Source organism: Chamaea fasciata, unplaced genomic scaffold, assembly GCF_029207755.1.
Source record: "Chamaea fasciata isolate MVZ Bird 193981 ecotype frontalis unplaced genomic scaffold, bChaFas1.0.hap1 SCAF_11, whole genome shotgun sequence".
NCBI lineage: Eukaryota > Metazoa > Chordata > Aves > Passeriformes > Sylviidae > Chamaea > Chamaea fasciata.
Genome location: NW_027094096.1, coordinates 8,659,152 through 8,676,133, shown reverse-complemented (window position 1 = coordinate 8,676,133; position 16,982 = coordinate 8,659,152).

Here is a 16,982-nt window from a genome sequence, read left to right as displayed (position 1 = left end):
CTATGGAAAACTGTATCTATATGTCAGTAAAGGAAAGATATAAAAGAGGTGTTCAAGAGCTTGCACTTGTCATAATTTTCACCACTGCACATGTACCTTAATAAATATTGAAAAAAATCAAGTCACTATTATGTCACTCAGCTACTTAACTATGAGCACTCAACAGTTTCAGCTTGGATAGTAATCAAAAATAGATTAATTACCCTCTTGGTTATGCAAAATAGGCTCAGGTTATACAAAATAGGTGCCAAGGTCTCAAAAAAATATTTTCTTTAGTAAGCATTAGGATTTTCTACTTCAGTTCTGGCTCAGAAGAGAAAAAAAAAAGTAAATTAAACACTTTAAAATAGATATGCAGGATTTGTTTGACAACACAAAATTTCTGTTTGGGTTTCAGTTTTGGTGAAACACTGGACTGACTAATTTTCATTGCTTAGGCATGCACACACTATAGACATAAACACACCAAGCCTCAGATGTGCACACAATGTGTCTGCCAGCCCGAGATCTTAACAGACCTACCAAGTCTTAAGCAATTTGCATAAAACCTGAGGAACCTTGCATGACTTTCCCTTGTTCCTGATGCCTTCAACTCACACTGCTGGGAAGACACTGCCTTTCTCCTGCTCTAAGACCGTGCTGGGCACGGCTCCTCACAGCAGCTATGGAGAGCTGGTTCTGTGGCTGCAGTCACCTGCTGAGCTCTGGTGGCACTGGGAATCTCATGGGCTGGGTTAAAATGGGCAGAGATAGAGAGCTGTGTCGCTGACACCACAGCTCCTGTCCCAGAGACGCTACACCCACAGCCCACAAGAACTCTGCAGAATCAAACTCCATAGAGAGGTAATGATTAGCTAGAAATAATGAAAAAACTTTCTGAACTATATTGTAAAGTAGAATGTAACCCTTTGCCCCTCCATCAGTCTAACTTAATCATGTGCCATTTCGATTCAAATCTGACTGGAACTAGAGCTCACATAATTTTGCAGAACAAAGTCTGTGGCTGATGTAAACAGTGTCATGATTAACACAGAGAAAAGACCAACCAAAGTCTTCAGAAATCTGGCATAAATGAAAGAGAATGTTTGCCCTTTTGGCAATTGCTGATATGGTTTCCATTCCAACAGCTTCTTTATATATCAGGAATATGCCATTCTATGTTGCATGGTGAGTAATCAAGTATGTTTGTTGTGGGACACTTATATGGAGTCCTTAATATCAGTGGAACTCCAGTAGGTGCAGGGCTTGGCTCATTCCAGGTTTAGGTCTTTGGGTCTGTCAGAGTGAAAAATGTAGCTAAATAAGAATGATAAGTTTTACTTTCTCTTTTTCATTCATTTTGCATAAGCTTAAGAGAATCTAGGTGAATCAGGTCCTTTGTGCAACGCATAACTTACATGATCACCTGGAAAGATATTTTCATGTAGGAACTTAGGTCAGCTGGAAACTTACTAACGCAATTCCTCTTGACACATGGTAGAATTCCAGTTGCCAAGCTGAAAAAACGTAATTTTATTATTTCTATGCTGTTACTATACTGAAAGAGGTTTATCTTTTAGTGAAAGTGCAGACACGTGTGAGTATATAATAAACTGAAAATAAGCTACCTACCCCACCATTTCCAAAAGAATTAATCAAGTAGCACAAGGAAAATAAATGTAAATAAATTATTGATTAAGAACTAAAAGGATTCTAATTATATTACTTCTAGAAATAATTTAATTTAACCTGAACAGACAACTGGGAGCAGATACTTTTCCTTAGCATTTTTTAAATTGCTAATTAAAATTTCCAGGAAGATATTCAAGTTTAGTGCCTGGATTTTAAAAAATAAATAATGTTTACTTCATTTCATTATGAATTTATCAAGGTTTACGTAGTGCCAGAATGTAATATTGCAAGTACATTCTTTTAAAAATAATCAGATAATACGGATGCTGTACATAATACACTGTTGGTAAAAAGTAGTTTTTAATTAAGAAAATTTGAATATTGGAATGTGATTCTGGTTACATCTATTACATGTTCTCATATAGATTTAAATCTACATTGTTTATGGAATTGCTGGGAGATAACTGGTGTTTTGGTAGGATAAAAGCACTTACAGTGAAAGAGCATCCTTAGTGTGCCCATTCCCACTGACTGGCAACTTTACTATTTACTGGAAGAGAGGTATTCTTTATTCTCTGCCATAAAGACTTTTTCCAAAGCTCAGGGAAGGGAGAATTACTCATCTCCCTATAATTTTGTATAGAGTTTGACTTTTGGTGCTATTTCTTACTTTACATCACATTTTTTATTACACTTCTGATTACTTACATACACTGATAAATGGATAGGCACTGAATAATAAAGATGCACAATATTTCAAAGATTTCTCTGAAAAAAGTTCACTGCTAGAAATTCTTCTTTAGACTGTTGAATTAAACTTCTTCCATCCTCTGAGGATGCAGAGGGGAAGAAAATCGTCAAATTGAAGCAGAAGGGATGCTGTTGAGCTTCCCGTTCAAGCCCTCAAGAGAAAATAGAAGAATAAACCTCCAGTGATACCTCCTAACACCAGATTTAAGAGCAGTAGCAGGGTGACCTCTATATGCTGAAGCTGGGGAGGGGTAAAGATGCAGAACTGCCCTGAAAATAAATCTGTGGCACAGGGGACTCGTGTGCTCTTGGCCAGTTCTTCCACTGGCTCTTGTGATCAGGCAGTCACAGAGCCCCTGACACACCATTTATAGGTATTTTGAAACTGTTTCCATAAAAATTGCACAATCCATGTGTGTGCTGCGTCAGCTTCCCTGTGCAGTTCCTGTAAATTCTGAAGGAGTTTCAAGCAACTTTTGAAACAACCTGACTAGTAGATTTGGGTGTAACTTCAAATAGGAAATTCAGAAAAATAGACAGAATTCATGCCAGAGCCCCCAGTAACTTGCAGCACAGCTTTGTGCATTGTTAGACAAAAAGCAAAGCAACTCTGTGAGCCCTGCAGTCTCTGAAAAGCTTTGGTCTGGGCTCACTCCCCTCAACACCAGGAACAGACATCTGAGGTAAGCAGACTTCACAACAGTGCTGCTTTTGCAGCCCATAGAACCCTCCACAGACAGTACCTCTGCCAGACCAAGCCCTGGAAACAAAACTCCTCTGCTCTGTGTGGGCACCAAGGATTCAGAACTGCTGGGTCAGGATCTGAAGGCCCTTTCCTCAGCTGCCCTTTCTACACCTTAATGCTTCCTTCACACTTTGAAGTGGCTGTCCTGCAGATCCTCTGTGTACAAGCAGAAAGCTCTCTCAGGATGAAAGGCAATAGGAAACTGAAGATGGCAATGGTAATCCTAATGCTGGGACAAGCAAGAGAATAAGAGGAGATGCAGTAATAGTCCCCATTAATCTTTCTAGGTGGTTACACTTCCCTGAGAAAGGCACGTCTATGCATTTGCACAACTGCAGAGTGTCCAGGGGCTGTGGGGCAGGCAGAGCTCACTGGGTGTGGGTGTGTACCCAGGGCACAGGAGGCTGCCACACCAGCGAAGGAGAAAGATGTTGGAACATGAAGTGTAGGCTAAAGGGAGTGTTTGAACTGCTCTGTGCCCAGTGATGTATGGAGAGGCAGAGCTGACATTTACAAATGCAAGTTATATATCTGCTGTTTTCGTTTCCTGACCCTGTCTGTAATGCCATCCTTTCCCCACCCAGCACAGAGGAAGAGGCCACAGGACACAGACAGGTGACTGCACTGGCCTTTCTTTGGTGGGCCTCAGTTAGCCTACTCCATTAGGCTTTGCCTGCCTCCTGCATCCAAGCTTTAAATACATAAAACCAGGATTCATAATAATATATAAGATATTTCTCATGCTTCATTATGCGGAGTTTCATTAGGACAAATTTTATTCCTGCAGATCGTATCCATTAATGCAAAATGAATATTGCTGTAAACTGATCTCAGCCTAATTCAGTATCTTGCTTTCAATTAAAAACAAAGCCAGTTGGGCACTCAAATTTTTTCCTTTGATCTGAACAACAGTGGTATGGTTTCCACTCTAACATTACAAGTTACTTGGTCATTTACAACTTTTCCCCCCAAATATTTCGCCTTCTCTACTATAAGAACAGGAAAATTATGCTCTTTCAGGTGTTGTGGGGATGAATAAATCTGAAATGTGAGATGTTTGGATCCTACAGATAACCAGGCTGCATGGGTAGGTCAGACAGATGGTGACTGCCATAAATGAAGACTGTAGTACTTCGAGGAGTGCTCAGCAGTAAAGGATAAAATGCCATTCTCCTTTTGCCCTTTGAACCTGAACAACTACAGCATGAAGAACATTCAGAGGGGCTTGAAACATATTCCTTACTCAAACAAAAGAACATCAAACATGACTGTCATACCCCTAGGAACAACCTACAGCTAATACAGTCACAGTTAAATTTTTATCTGTCTGAATGGAAAATAAAATATATAAATAAAATAAATGAGCTAAATATTGGTATATTTTACTCTAAAGCAAGCGTGTTCAGGATCAAAAATGTGCCTCCAAGGGATAACAAAATCAACCCACCAGTTGTATCAGTCAGAGTGCAAAGTTCATGGAACATAATATATAAAAATATCCCAATGTATTTATCAGTCTGTTCCATTTGTTTTGCAATTTCGAATAAAGCTCATTTCTTATTTAGTTCCTGATTCTGTACCTCCATTAAGAGAGGATGATGAATATGTATGTTTGCAATTTCCTTTGAAATCTGCACAGAAAGCAGGAGTGAACCCTAAATCCAGATAAATCACTGCAAAGACTCAGTGGCTGACAAGTATGTCTTGCCTGAATGTGCCCAGTTGCTAGCACATGTGTCTACTCATTCCTGTGCTTGACAAGGAATCACCTTAACAGCACAGAGACAACATCCTTTAAACTTTGACCCAGATGTGGGCTTTCCATAGAGGCATTTAATTACAGGAGCTTTTTTTTCAGGTCAAGAGAGCATGGCTGCTAAAAGAAAAAAGAGGAAAAATTATGCGGATGACATCAATGGGGGAATATATATCCTATATTTCCTACATTTGTCATAAGGTTTCAGTTCTTTACTGTGAGTTGGATGAATTCCACAGAGAAAGTTGGATGGATCCTACAGGACAGACCTTTTTGTTAAAAACATGTCTCTCCACCATATTTGCTGCTTGGCTGTTTCATCTCTAAAAGTAGCTTAATGACAGATTTAGTTTTGTCAAAGTGACAAAAGCGAATCAGACCATGAGGGGAAGCGCAGACACTCAGGTGAAGGTTTTATCCAAACCTTGCCTTTTTCTGTGCAACATGTGCTTTATGTTTCCTCTTAGCTCAGCCATACTGCTGAGGTGGCTTAAGCACAGGGGGAGACATTGCCATCCAGCAGCCACAGAGACACAAGCTACCCCACTTTCATCCCCAGTTCAGAGCAAGGAGGCAAGATGTACCCAGCCTTCAAATTCTTTTAACTAGGACTGGGAGAAGTAAAATTGCCAAGTGTGTGCCCAGAAATACTAGCAGCAGGTGTTTCCCAATTCTTTGTAGCAAGTCTTGAGAAAATTCTCCTGTTTCCTGCTGCATGGGTGTAAGGTGATAGGTTGGCACCCACCAGTGAGGTATTTGCATCCTGTTACACTGAACAGAGGATGTTCCTCAGAACAAATAACCATGTAGGAATACAAATCTGTATATTCATTCATTAATTATGTCACCAAGTGAGTGAGTGACTAGATTAAATTTAGAGAAAATATTAATCACACTTTCCCTATTAGCATGAGGTAATGCTTGTATTTTTTCCTGTAGCCTCTCAGAGTGAGAGGTGGGAGGAGATGACTTTATGGTGCCATGGGATCATCTGCGAGCTGGAACGATACTGGGTTGAGGGAGTGGTTGTGGGATAGTCACTGGGAACTTGTGATGGTAAATATTTAGCCTAGCACACTCCTGCAGCGTCTGCAAAACCCTGAGGATGGGATCTGTGTGGAGATGACCTTGAATTTAAGTAAAATTACATTGGTTGGAAGAGATGCAGTAAGATGGGCAGGGAGGATACAGATGTCACCAGGCCCTCTTGCCTGAAGCAACAATTGCTGAGGGCTTTGGAGACCAGAAAGATGCTGAAGATGCTGGGCTGAAGAGCACAGTGGATTCAAGGGTGATACCAGGGTGTAGCAACAAAGGAAAGTACCAGGGCATGATATTGGTCTGGATGGTGCTGGGATGATCCTGGGGAGAGGAGTGAGGAAGAAAGGCAGGCAGTTCCCAGGGCGATGGGATTGCAGGCATGTGAAGCCTGGTGTAACCCACATGGCTGCTGATGTTCTCTCTCCCACAGCACAGCAGTCATGAGGAAATGATCTCTGGGTCAGACAAAATGGGTGAAAGGAACACAGCTCCTGCACTCGTGTTGACGCTGTCCCAGGGCAGACAGGAGGAAGGCTGGACCAAGTTTGCTGCTCCTTCCAAGTAAAGAAGGTTCCAGATTCAGGAGGAAATGTGGACGACCAGTCTGCAGCCAAAATTTAGCTGAAATAGGCTTTCACATTTACTTTAGTGTCCCAGTAGTCCCAGTAACATGCCCTGTGAAGCACATAGCCCAAGGTGTTTGTCCTCCAGTGTCTTGGGAGTGTGATTAATATTTACTAGCTGGTCTTGGCAGGTCTTTGTAGGTTAGTAGGTAGATTAGTAGGTTATTTTGTAGATTAGTAGATAGACATTACTTATTAGTAGATAATTATGCTGGTTACTAATAATGCATAATTATGGTTACTTATTGAAAACCAGACTAATATTTTCTAATTGCTTAATGTAACAGAAACTATGTTAGGCATAATTCTTAAGATGATGGCAAACTCCAATACCTGAAGTCAGGAAAAAATTCTCATGAATGAGCAGGTTATCAGAACAATGTTTGAAAAAATACACAGAGCCTACTCTCAGAAAGGTTATGGATCATGGAAAACTAGAGCTTATTCAGACACTATTTCTGAATTCAAACCCACTCACATTCCGTGAATAAATTGTTCATAAATTGTCCATCCGGCCCTGGCAGGATGGATTTGGTCATAGCTTTGCCATTACAGCTGTTTGTGCTTTCCCTTCTGCTGGTGAATTTCAGCCGACATTATGGGATGTTCTGAGATTTCATTTTTGTGCAGCAACTTGAGGTCTGATTTCCACTGAGGGAGTTAGAGGGGTTTGGGGCAGAGGGATTTCTCAAGCAAGAATTCTACCTGGGTGAGCAGAGTCAAACTCATGTCTGTCAGTCAGTGCCCTTCTGGTCTGCACAACTGTGCTACACTCCTGCAGCAACTACAAACCCTTCCAAATGTTTCTGTAGTTATTTCTCTGGTGTCTTCCTCAAGCTGGAAGAGTCATAGCTAAACAGAAAACTTGTATGTGAGCTAAAGAGGGTGAAATACGATCTTCAAACGTATGAAGGCCAACCTAGATCCTTTGTTACTGAGACCTTTTTTTTCTTCTATACGACATCTAAAAGAATGCCCTTCCTTCTTATTTTTTCAATTTTTTTGTCTTTTGACTGGACTGTTTAGCACCTCACAGTGTGTACAGTTGTTGTTACATTTTGTCATATAAAGTTTCTCTATGCTCTTATCACTGTATTCTATACTCAACAATTTTCAGCAAAATCAGTGAGATAAGAAGAAACTGATTTGAAAAAAACAAGTAAGAGAGATACAGTATTTATAAAATAAGGGAATATATCAGGTAGATCTAGCAATAAAAAAACTTACATAAGAATCACCTTCTGAATATTAAAACCCTCTTGGATGAGGGTCATTGAAGCAATTTCAGTTGTCACACTTCACATAAGAGCGTTACAATGGAACTGAATTCCCCACTTATGCCTGAATTATGAAACAATAGAATTATATTCTAAGAGGATTATTTGTATGCAGCATCTGTGTAACTAAAATTCTTATTTGCCAAGAGCTTTTAATGTTTTCTAATTAATCTTTGTCTTCCATGTTTGTAAGAGTTGTTACAATCCAAGCCATTCAAATCACTTTGCAAAGCTTGAGACCAGTGAGGAACATCAAATTAATTTCATCTTTTATTCTTGCTCCTATTGCATTACTGTGATATCATAATCTAATGAGGAGTCCTCCAAATATGAGTCTTGTTCTTTATCCACAACAATGAAAGATTAACTCTAGTGTGACCTTATGTAAATTGTATTTAGGGTATGAATAGCCCTGCTGCTCTTATTACATAAACCATTTTGAATGTTAAACTCTGAAACCCTGGCTAGAGAAGAAAAGTAAATCAAATGTCTGGATAACAATCTGGTTTCAAAGTTTTTCTAAGACCACAGAATACCTTTCAGGGATTTCAGATTGTTCACTACTCACTTTCAAAGTCCCATCAGAGAAAAGTGGTAGAGACAAACTGATGTTTGTATGTGCCATCAATTGAATAGATCAGGTACAGAGAAATAATTAATCTACTGTTTTTTTACTCTTAAAATCACATTAATCACCCATTGATTTTTGTTCTCTTTGTGTTATACCAAAACAAATCAGAGGAAACCCATACACATAATTAGTATCTTCTACAACACTTTAGTGGCTAATATTTTTCATTAATTGTAATCAGGTAATCTCTCCAATTTTTGTGTCTTCTTGTTGTGGGACATCTCCTTTTTGCCAAAAAAAAAAAGTGTCCTGGCACAAAGAAGACCAAACTGGGTGATTCACTTGGCAGAACAGACTAACATTAAAAGTGAGTGTTAATTGCTGAAATGAAGGTTATGGAAGTCTTTTAGAATATTTCAGAAGTGCCTACTATCTGAATAATTAATGCAAAAAGTCAGCTTTTTGGAAAAATATATCTAACTTGCATCTCTGACATAAAACCACACAAAAAAGACAAATTAAAATATTCAAAATATCATCATAACTTAGTGTAATTTGCAGATACAGGGATGTTGTGTGGTCTTGTGGGGCCTTGACTGCAGGAAAATTGAAATCTGATTACTCTGAAATAGGACACTGCAGCCTATTTGATAGTATTAATTAAATGAAAACCTCTGGTGTAAAGGGGAAATTTTGAGTTCTTTCAACACATCTGAGAAGCTCAATAATCACCACTTCAACACATTCTGGAGACTTTAATTGTGCTTGTGGGACACAGATACACTTTTGATATATTTCTCTCTTCAGAGGGCTCAGACATTCACTCTGAAGTCCAGACTAGCCTGCACACAGATCCAGAGTTTGTAACTTGCCCATCCTGTCTAGAATATACAAACATAGAGCTCATAAATCAACCCCTCAGTGCTGGTTCCTATGGAACTTGTGGGCACTTTGTGAGAACAAGCAGAATATGTAATATTTCTTAATATATAAGTTGCAATTATGAATATTTTCAACACTCATGGCAGAAGTATAAAAGAAGCCCATTAATTGGATATGATTAAAAAATAAAATCCCAAACATTCTAAATGCTTGACTTGGATGGAAGCTCCAATACACAAAGAGTGACTATGTCCCACTCCAGCAATGCAGCCGTGCAAAAAGACATCTGTGGTAGTAGTTAACAGAAAATATTGATATATTGATCATGGCAAAATGGCCTGGGGAATGGAAAGGTTATTAGCCAGACTGACCTGGAAGGAGATAAAATAAAAAGTCTGCCTTGATACTTCAGCTTGGAATAGGAGTGTTCTTAAAGAGGAGATTCCAATTACGTCCACTTCCCATTCTGTGTCAAACTGGATTCCTTTCAGATTAAACCAGGACGTTCAGGAATGCACCAGTGCACTCCAGTTACTGACAGGTACTCAGTCCACAGGCCCAGCCTATAACCATAGAAAGTTTAAACATAAGTGTGGTGCTGAGTCTTCAGCACATTATCACCAGCACGGCCCCAGCAAGGACAGGCTTTTGAAGCTGTTAGATCCTCGTGGAGTTTGCTGGTAGCCCTAAAATATTCCCACTGGTTTGGACCACGAGTGCTGGGCTCAAGCCTCGCCCTGAATTTTATATTGAATGGTCACCACTCCCACTCACAAAATGCCAAACGTAGCCTTGGCTTTCAAAGGCTAAAAGATGGGAAGCCAGACCAGAAGAGACATTACCTAATTGACTTATTTAAGTGAGCTGGAACTAACACCATTAGGGATGGTTTAGCTTCAGGCAGTGGGGACTAAACCTTCTTACCAGGTTTGTGACTGTGGGCAGGACTCTTTTGTTGTGTTTTTTTTTAGTTTGTTTTTGTTTTGGTTTTTTGGGGGGTTTTTTGGTGGGTTTTTTGTTTGTTTCTTTTTTTTTTTTTGGTCTCATCTTTTAGAGTAGCATGTTTCCAGACCTTTTTCCATAGTCAGCTGATTTTTCAATGACTTTGTTGTTCTGATTTTCCAGTTGGGCTTCGCAACTACTTTCAATCAATCAGATCAATTAGAAAAATTAATGAACCTGAATTGTAATAACATTTAACCAAGCTCTATGAGTACAGTTCTCCCCGGTCCTAAATGACTGTCTCATGCAAAGATCCCAGTCCACTGAATATCACTTTATTATCAACTATAGACAGTGGAAGTTTGTTAGCTTTTCTAATCAAGCACACCAAGCACATATTAAAATCTCTTTTTAATGAACAAAACAAAAGAGTCTCTTGACTGGAGTCAGTCTGTAACTATCACAGAGACTGAAGCATTAAACTTCAAAATATCGAGATGGGTGCAATTTAAATGTTCCATGCTGTCACGCAAGAGACATCCAATTACTACCTCTTTCAAAATGTTAGATTAATATCTATTCCAGCTTTAGAAATATTGGGGAACATGAATCATAGAAATTTGAATTCAAAGTAGAATATGTGGCACACACAGAGTAGTTGAAATCCTTGTATGAACAGGAATATTTACAGATGTGGGGAGGAAGAGAACAGAATCCCCCCTCTGGCAGATGAACTGCACCTTGATGAGAAAAAAAACAAAACATCTGCTGCTTCGTAGATTTTTGATTCATATAAACACCTCTAGAATAACCATTTGATTAAAATCTTTTGAAGTCTATCTGGGATGGTTAGAAGCATTGTTACATTATTTACGGATCACAGGAAAGAATTCAGTGCGGGCATGACCAAATCCCAGGGCGGAGCTGCTCCTGGGCTCAGATTCCTGCACTCCTGTGCAATAGCTTCATTTGAAGGCCACAGTTTCCATAACAATGGCACTTGGAGAAGCCTAATTTACACATTGCCACTGTGACACGTTGTGTTATTCCTTGGAACACCAGGGTGCATTGCTCATGTCACTTTACATTTGTGACACAATTAAAGTCACTGGCTGAGTCTGACACAGTTTTATATGATTGTCACACAGTAGATTGTGTACTGAATGACCTAAAAAGGGTCAAGAAAAGAAAATAGTCCCAAAGCTGGCCTGGGCCTGGGAGTGAAATAGGTGTTAAAGGTTAACTTCCTAACTATGATACGTACACGTATATTGTCTATATATCAACATACTTAAAAAAACCCAAAACATGTCTGAGCATAAGGCTCCTTACACAGAGGATTCATAAGTCTTCCCCATTTGCCTGTTGTACCCTCACAGCGCACTTTTCTTGGAGCCCCTTAAAAACACAAATTAACAAACAGCCAAGTGTGATCTGGCAGAATAAAGAAAAGGAATTACTATTAAATATTAGACACAACTGACAATCCCATGCCTGCTGTTGCTGGCATTTGAAGGCATACTGGCCACACCATGGTATTTTCACACAGTCAAATTTAAAACCTCTTCTGTACTACAGTGTATTTTAGAGGAAAGCTCCCTATGCATTTAACACTCCCCAAGGAATGAATCAGAACATCTCTGCAGAAGCACATTCTAAAAAATGATTACCCAGGGACGCAAAGGTCCATATTTTAGGCACTTTCATTGTGTGGCTCAAAAACCTCATATGAATATCAACACCAGAAACTGATCTGCTAAGAAAAGCTCATCTCATTTAGAATGGTTTCTTTATGCCACCTTCTGAGGTGCATTTTACCAAACATTAATGTAAAATTCTCTGAGCCAGTATTATGTCAAGTTCAAATACAATAAAGATTTTAGGAATAGTGCCTAACTAAAAATTACTAATACTTAATTAATTATTATGACAGTGGCAAGGATAGTTTTGATCCAGCCAGAGAGCTGAACAGTTCCTTTGACAAAACCCAGACACCACCACAGTGCTTTATGGAACATGTGATTTAGATGGAGAAGTTGTTATCTGGCATAAAACAAACTTCTGAAATTTAATCCTTGCTCAGCTGAAACTATTCAAAATTTGACACTGGTGTCAGCACAAAAGAAATTTCACTTTTAATGCATGTGTGACAAAGGAATCTCTTTTTCCTTTGTGTACAAAATAAACTAAAGCAGAGATTTTGCCAGTTTTTACTTTACAGATGTATTTCATACCATTTCTAACATACTGTAGTTAACTTAGAGAATATACACATTTTCATAGGGGACAAACTAAAAAGGACACAAGTCACTAAGATTTTTTTTTGGCATTATTAGGACAACTTAGAATATTTTTGTTGCTGCTTCTGTAACACAGAGATTGATACATGAAGATATTATGCTACTGCTTGGTCTTACAGTAATACCAATAGTTAATTTTTGATAGTGAGAGAGTCAAATTTAAGAATGTTGGCTGATAAAAACGCTTAATTGATAATGAGTAATTGATCCCTTTGGACCCCAACACAAAACATTTAATTTATGCATTTCAAACTGGTGAAGAATAAAATTATTCAAGGTAAATATAAGCAAAGATTGTTGATAAAAAGTTGAGGATTTGAACAGGTTTCATGATACTGATGCTGAACCACACTTGAAATCGTATGTTAATTTCCTTTTCTGTATGAAAACTGCATTTTATAACCATTTATTCCTGCTGAAATAGATACCACTGTGTGCTTTGTGAGAATTAACTTTTCATGCATTTTATGGTATTGGTATTACTGATCAGAAGATCAGAAAGAGATCCATCCTAAAAGTCTAATTCATAAAGTTGCTTGGAATAGGAGTAGTGACTTGTGTATATCCACATATTTCTTGTGCTCTGTGTACCTTGAAACTGTCCCAGGCACAGCCCTGGCTGCTGGCAAAGGTTACCTTTGGTTCCCCTCCCCGTGAGTCCAGCCTGGCCATCCCTGAGGTCCTGCTAAGCCAGGCCAGTTTAGTGCACACCGCTCAGTCTCACACAGATGGGCCAGTTGGAAGCAATAAATCTCTGCTTGGGGAAAAAAAAAGTATGGGAAGGAATTCAAATATTGGAGGCAATAGATCTTCTTGCACTCAAGCTGTACTTGAGCTAATAACTATGGACAGAGCTTAGTAGGTTGGAGAGGGTGGCTGGAGAAAGGCAATCTGCCTCAGGAAAAAGTATGGATGAGTGAAGCATGGATGCAGGAGTGTGTGAGAGCCACTGCCTCACATTCCCCAGGACTGCCTGCTGCAGGTGACACTGCACAAAACCACCTGCATCTGCACACTTGATATTCAGCCACTAAAATCAATGCTGGAATTTAGCTCCACTGGGAAATCACGGGTGCTGCAGGAATCTCATGAGAATTACTGAGTTGGGTGAAGTTTAGCAACTGCAGACAGTTTTATAGTGCTTCCATTTTTAGATATAGCAATCCCAAACCATATAACTCAAGTTGTATAACAGAGATTAGGCAATATGGAAAATAAGGTAAGAACTCAGCTCACGTCTTGTCAGTATTGCAGTTGTTGCAGGTAGCAGATTGTAGGATCAGCTATTTGGCCTCTCCCTTTTTTTAAAGTAGCAAAATATGCTGTCACATTAGAAATGATGAATCAGCTGATTATAACTGATCAAATAGTAAGCAAAATTAATCGTGTTTTTTATTAAAACAGTGTGTTTCCAACACAAGCCTTTGTTTTTAAAAGGAACTGAATCAATGTTACTCTTTTGAATGATTTTCAAAGAGCAAATGCTATTCTTTTTGCAATGAATAAATACATCTTGTTTGCAGGACCAGAATGAAATATCTCATTCCTAGAATGTAATAGAGCTTGTGCAGGGAGAGACTTTTAACAACTTGAGTTATTTTAATATGTATGCAAATCCCTAAATCCACTGCGCTTTCTAGCCTTATAAAAGGAGATAGACTTTACAGATATTTCAACCAATTAGTGCAGATACAGGTCAAATATGTGAACCTGCAAGACAGATGTAGGAAAAATCAGGATTACATGTACTGTAAGGCTTATCCAAGTTAATGGCTTTGTCAGAGGGAAAGCAAGTTGAAGACTGGGTTAGACACAAAACAGATCAACTCTATTAATCTAATTTAAAGGTTTTCAGAGGAAATAGAGGAACACTGATGGATTTGTTAGTAGGACACCAAATCTAAATCCTTTCCAATCCACCCCTGTTATCTTAGGCTCAGTCTTTAAAAATTATTCAGCTGACTTTGGGTAAGTTTGATCATTTTGTCTTATCTTCGAAATATCTGTATTTTTACAAAATTCCTAAAGTCTGCTTCCATAAATTGACAAACTGATGATGTCCCTACAGGGAATATTCACTAATCTATTGTTAAAAGGTCTTTTTTTATGAAACTGTTTAAACTGGCATTTCTCCAGGAGCTGAGAATTCATAGTCTTGATAAGGAAAGGAGACAAAACAACTTTGCAAAGCTGTGTAGCATGAAAAAGGAAAGTGTTTTCCTTCCTGTTATTCCACAAAGTTACCTTATACAAAGTATTTTATTATCCTCACCTGCTAGCTAGGAATAAGGGCAGTACAGATACATTCTAGAAGTGAAATCCTTGGTTGTTTCTTGCGTTTACTGAAGGGTGAGGCGCTGCTACTGCTGCAATGGTTGGTTCCTTTCCAAATGTGTGTTTTTATGTAGAGGCAGTGAAGGCAATCAGCCGGTGTTCCTTGCAGCTTTCAGTGGTGATTTACTGGGGTTTCCTTCTGGGTAATCCGTTCTTTTCTTTGCTTCTTTCAGGGACTCATTGGTGACTATTTTCAGGCAAGTCTAAATAAAGCATCCATCCTCACTCTGACGAAGACTGAAGCAAAGATGTGTGTGAGAATTCAAGCAGGACAGAGCAGGAGGCTCGGAGTTCCTACCTGGTGCTCAGGCCCAGACTCAGAAGCCCAAAGCCAATAATGGCTGTGCTCTGCCCCTGCCAGACCAAAGTGGGTATTTAGTGGGTATTTAGGTCTGCCCTGAAACGCCCTCTCCAGCCAAGCCACTTAAGCCTGGAGGTAGCTGGGTTTAACTTTGGCCAGCTTGTTCACATATCAAGGTCTCATTAAACTGTAAATTATATAAGCAATGTTTCCTGGTTCCCTGTTTTAAGGAATAGTTTTCTAAGCAAAATTAATACCTCCATTTGCAAGGGATGAGGTCAACTGATACGGTAGAAAAGACTGGCTTTCAAGAGCACTTTAGTTCCATTAAGTGAGATACAGTAATAGACTGGGAAAAGCTTATGAATGATTTTCCAGTTGCATTCCTCTCACTGTCACATTTTCTCTGCCAAACCTGTGATTCTCCGAAGAGGTCTTTACTGACAAGAATCAAGTCCCACTGCAAATGACAACTGCATTTTCTCGATTTCATTAGTGTCTCCAGCCAGCCAGCAAAACTGGCCACTTTGTAGTTTGTCATAGTCTTGGAAACTAATTTAATACTGCCCTGTGAAATGACCCCTTACTAGAATGTACTGTATAACTGGCATGGCACGTGGATTTTCCATCCCAGATATGGCAGAGATCATATAATCATAGAGGAAATAGTGAGAGTAATGTCATGTCAGTCATGGGGGAGGTTATTTTAACTCACGACAAAAATGCATTGTGTCTCCGATAGAGACGAGCTTTTTCTCTCCTTGGACATATAAGAGTCATTGGTTTAAAAAGAAATCAATTATACACACCCACAGTTCATCAGTTGTCACCTCATCACAGGGTGAAAATTAGTTTTAGCAGTTCACTCAAACTGGGTGGAGAGCAGGCTGCAAGGATTTGGAAAAGCCAGGGAAAGTAAAACAGATAAAGGCATTAAAAGGCAATATATAGGGCCACAATCTCACTTCAGCTCGGGAAAGCTGATGCTGTTTGAGGGAAACATGTTTGCAGGGGTTGTAAATGGCAAACTGGGACAGGAAACAAATGCTTGGTTCATCCCTACATTTCCAGAGAAATCCTGAAGCTAGCTTGAAAGTTTTTAAAATTTCATTTTATTTTGTTGAAATGCAACATACATCTAAAATGTTATACAGTTATATCATTGATACAAGAATATAGCAGGGGGATTTATCTGGAATTCTGTAGATTGAAAAAAAAAAGATAATTAGGCAGTAGTGTGAATATTTTAAAAACTGTAAGATTTGGCATGTATGTGAAAATGAGGGGGGGTAGATTTGCTAGAGATCGATTATTTGAATATCTCATGATACTGACAGTGTCATCAATAATATATATATAATCAATATTTTTATATAAAATAGAATAATATAAAGTAGAATATTATTTAACTTTCTGGACAAGTTTTCAATAGAATCCTGAAAACCTATGAATCAAGCATCTATCTTTTCCTTGCTTTCTGTCTTTTTAATTTGTTATTATGGGCGCAGAGAGGAAATGTTTCATGCCTATTACCTATTCTCCTTGTGGAAAGGAAAAGCCTCAGGAATGTATACATCTAAGGTCCTGTAATATTAATTCTGTGTTGTTCCCAAACAAATCCTAGACTAAAATCCTAGACTTTTCAGATGCTGTGGAATCACTGTGGGTTTGTACTCTGTCAAGGACAACTGATAAGTTATTCCAGTCAAAGGGAGAACTGCTGCAGTTCTCCAGCCACCGCTATTTCGTGGATCCTCCAGCTGGCGTTACCTTGCTGTAAAGACGTGCATTTTGTTAAATAGGCGTTTCACAGGAGATGTGTTGCACTTTCTAAAAGGTCGAAGTGGTG